Here is a 4,560-nt window from a genome sequence, read left to right on the forward strand (position 1 = left end):
TTAGATGATTTTGCATCTACTTATGTCTTAATAGTTATTGTAACATTTTTTTTACTAAAAACAAATATTCATTCATTTCAATTGATAGAGTACATAGTTACACTACAAATAAAAAATCGCCAAAAACAAAAAAGATGAATATGCAAACAAACTCACGGCTAATTGCATAAACAGCTAATTGCATATGCCTACAAAAATAACTATGAGGATATTGAAATATCTAAAATATTCATGCCTCCGAATCTGTGGCGTTAATGGCACGAAAGTCATAGATTGAATTTGCACTAGATCAAAACTCATATTTCAACCTGAAACAAATGAACACCACACAAAGACTGGAAATCAAAACAAACAACGACGCACTAAAAAAACGAAATAAAAAAAAACAAAAGAAACACTAAATATATGTGAAAATCACTTATTTAATTAATAGAGAAATAAAAATAATTTGGAGGGGGGTGATTTTGGATCAAAATCGATATTAAATTACTTTTCTCTAAAAGATAAAGAAGAAAAAAAAAAGTGACGATAGTTATAACATTTTTGTTTGCACAATATTAATAACAAGTGTGTGCAAAGTTTTATTTTAACCACTTCTTAATATTTTAGTAATGATTTTATTATTTTCCTTATATTTTTTTAATAAGCAATTATATAAGAAATCGTACTAGGGGTGCAACCCTTACAACAAGAACTCTATAAAGAGTTGAAACAGTTTAAAGGTAATTTGTACCAATCATAAAAAGGGGTTCTAGAAGTAGAACTACTACTACCCAACCATCTCCCAGAAAAAAACAAAATGTTGGAGATTACGGTTTCAAAACTAAACGTTACATTCTCAAAGATAATGACATTCCTCATAAACCAAATACACCAAATTAAAGCTAACCAAATTGTATTTAATTTAGCTCTAATGTTGTGTTTCTTCACCTTTTGTTGAATGCAACCAAAGCTTTTGAACTCTTCCAAGTTGAACTCCAAATCGTTTCCCAACCAATTGAAAATATTCTCCCAACCGCTTTCGAAATATTGCAATGAAAGAAGAGGTGTTCCGAAGATTCCGGAAAAATATAAGTAGTTTAGAGACTAAAATTTTAATTATGGGAGAGTGGAACAAGTAATTAGTATTTTGTTTTAAATTTGATTTGATAGTAAAATAGATGTAAGCCAGCTTTATGCACCTAGTATATTTCTGCTATTATCTATTTTTTTTATTGGTCAAATCAATTTACTAATTCACTTCATCTCGACATATCATCCACCCTATATTTTGCCTGAATTTGATATATGTTCTTTTTAAATGGAAAATAATGATTTTTTCCACCTAATATAAATAATATATCGACGTCATATATATATTTTTACATATTTATATAAAAAAAAAAAACACGGTAAGAAATACAAGTTTGAAAAATATAAATATTCATATTTATATTTATGTTGCTTACATATCTAACAAATTGATAAATACTTTGAATATTCCGAATATTTTACTTTATTGAATTCTTAAATACATAAAAATATTTCAAAAAAGGAAACATGCCCTGAATACATATGTTTTTCGCAAAATTTTCACATTTTATTTTAGCAAATATACATATGCCATTTTTTAAATAAATTGAAATAACAATATTATAAATACACAGTTTTTAAAATACAAAATGTATTTTTTTTATATTTTGCATATTTAAAAAAATGTGGGAAATTTTTTTTATTAGTTTTGTGGTAATGTGAAATATAGTGCTGAAGGTTGTTGCCTATATGTGAACAGTCAATGAAAGAAAAGAAAACCTTTCTGCCATTCACACCCTTTCTCCCAATCTCCCGTTTATCTATCACACACTTTCATGTATCTATAATATAAGAAAATTAATGGTTGTGGAAAAGTCAAAAATACCCTTATTTGATTTTTTGCCACCACATTAAAATTGTGGTTTTTTGGTGTTTGTACTATAAAGTTCTTAATTTTATTATTAAAATAATACAACTCTTATATTTTATAAAACTTATCAAATCTCTCTCTATTCTCTATTTTTTTCTCTTTCATCACTCTCTCACTTTTTTCTCCAAAAAAATCTATCAATTTATAATATAAGAAATTAACGGTTGTGGAAAAGTCCAAAATACCCTTATTTGATTTTTTGCCACCACATGAAAATTGTGGTTTTTTGGTCTTTGTACCATAAAGTTCTTAATTTTATTATCAAAATAATATAACTCTTATATTTTATCAAATTTCTCTTTCTTCTCTATTTTTTTTTCTTTCATCACTTTCTCTCTTCTTTATTCCAAATATATATATATATATATATATATATATATATATATATATATATATATATATATATATATATATATATATATATATATATATATATATATATATATATATATATATCAATCTTCTATAATATAAGAAAATCAATGGTTGTGGAAAAGTCCAAAATACCCTTATTAAATTTTTTTGCCACCACATTAAAATTGTAGTTTTTTGGTCTTTGTACAATAAAGTTCTTAATTTTATTATTAAAATAATACAACTCTTATAATTTATCAAACTTATCAAATCTCTCTCTATTCTCTATTTTTATCTCTTTCATCACTCTCTCACTTCTTTCTTCCAAAAAAAATCTATCAATCTATAATATAAGAAAATTAATGGTTGTGGAAAAGTCCAAAATACCCTTATTCGATTTTTTACCACCACATTAAAATTGTGGTTTTTTGTTCTTTGTACCATAAAGTTCTTAATTTTATTATTAAAAAAATACAACTCTTATATTTTATCAAACTTATCAAATCTCTCTCTATTTTCTATTTTTTTTCTCTTTCATCACTCTCTCACTTCATTCTTCCATAAATATTTTAATATATGAAAATTTAATATTGATCCATATATTTTTGTAAATGATACCTAAAAAAAAATATTTTTATACGGAAAAAAATCTATTATTTACGAAAAATAGTATTTATGACCCAAATATTTTTTATTTAAAAATGGTATACAAGAATAAATTTATTATTGATCTAAATATTTTTATATACGAAATTTACTATTGATCCAAATATTTTTGTAAATGATACCTAAACAAAAATGAAGTCTGTATACGTGAAAAAATTTATTATTGATTTAAATATTATTATATACGAGAAATGGTATTTATGATGAAATATTTTTAATTCAAAAATGGTATACGGGAAAAAATCTATTATTGATCTAAATATTTTTATATATGAAATAATCATTTATTTATCTAATTTTTTTTCTTTTTTAACATTTTTATTTAAAATAAATGATGTATCAAAATTCGTGTAACCGAACAGAACCCGTGCGTATGCACGGGTTTGTTACTAGTTTCAAAGAAGAAACAAGATTTTAAATGGGCTTGGGCCATTATGAAAACAACAAACAGAAAATTTTATATGGCAACCTTTTAATTGATCCTTACACCCCACATAATATCAATTTGATTATAATATCCTTTGATTTGAAAAACATACTGGATTGTTCAAAATATTCCATAACATATATATATATATATATATATATATATATATATATATATATATATATATATATATATATATATATATATATATATATATATATATATATATATATATATATATATATATATATATATATATATATATGGGGTTTTAAAAAAATCGATACAAAAGTCAATTTGTTTATATTTTAAGTTTATCTGCGTAATTTGTTGCGGAAAAATGTTACTTGTAAATTTTTCTAGCATTTTAGATTATGTGAATTTAATGTATTTTTCTTGGGTTTTTAAAGATCAGTTATTAAATTTATATATTTTTTATTGAAAATTTCAAAATATCTGATAATATATGAAGTGGTTGTCAGGTACGACTTTAGGGGTTCCAAATAAAATTCTCCAACAAATGGTATTATTTAATCAAAATTTGTAAGTATTGAGTGTACAACCTAAGAGGGAGGGATTAGGTGTTTAGAAATTTTAGAGAAAAGTAACATAAGAAACACTTCGACGGAGGCAGTTGGAATGTGTAACGTAGCTAAATAACTACATTTTGACCTTATTTGTATTAGAAGGACACATGGAGACGAGATCGAAGGCGAAATGCATGCTTCGAAGATGTGTTAATCAGTACAGAAATGACCGTTCTTAGCAGTTATTTAGATATTAGTATAAATAGGAATCTTAGTGTTCGGATTTGGTGTGTTGAATTTGTTGCGAGGAAATTCACAATGCAACAGAATAATTCAATAGCACAAGCTCTCCCAAATATCACATGCAACTTAGAGACAATCAACAAAAAATACACCAAACAACGCAACACAATTTTAGCGTGGAAAAACCTCCGTTAACTAGGAGTAAAAAACCACGGGACCCGTAGACCAATTAAAATCTCCACTATAATCAACAATGGGTACAAGCAATGTTCTCTCTAACACTATTTAGAGGCATACATAAACATCATCAAGATCTACAATCAATCTTGGAATACAACAAGAACAAATAGAGACAAAACAGCCGAAAATACCAAGAAATTATGACCTCAAAGATTGACTCG

The sequence above is a fragment of the Vicia villosa genome, unplaced genomic scaffold, assembly GCF_029867415.1.
Source record: "Vicia villosa cultivar HV-30 ecotype Madison, WI unplaced genomic scaffold, Vvil1.0 ctg.002149F_1_1, whole genome shotgun sequence".
Taxonomy (NCBI): Eukaryota; Viridiplantae; Streptophyta; class Magnoliopsida; order Fabales; family Fabaceae; genus Vicia; species Vicia villosa.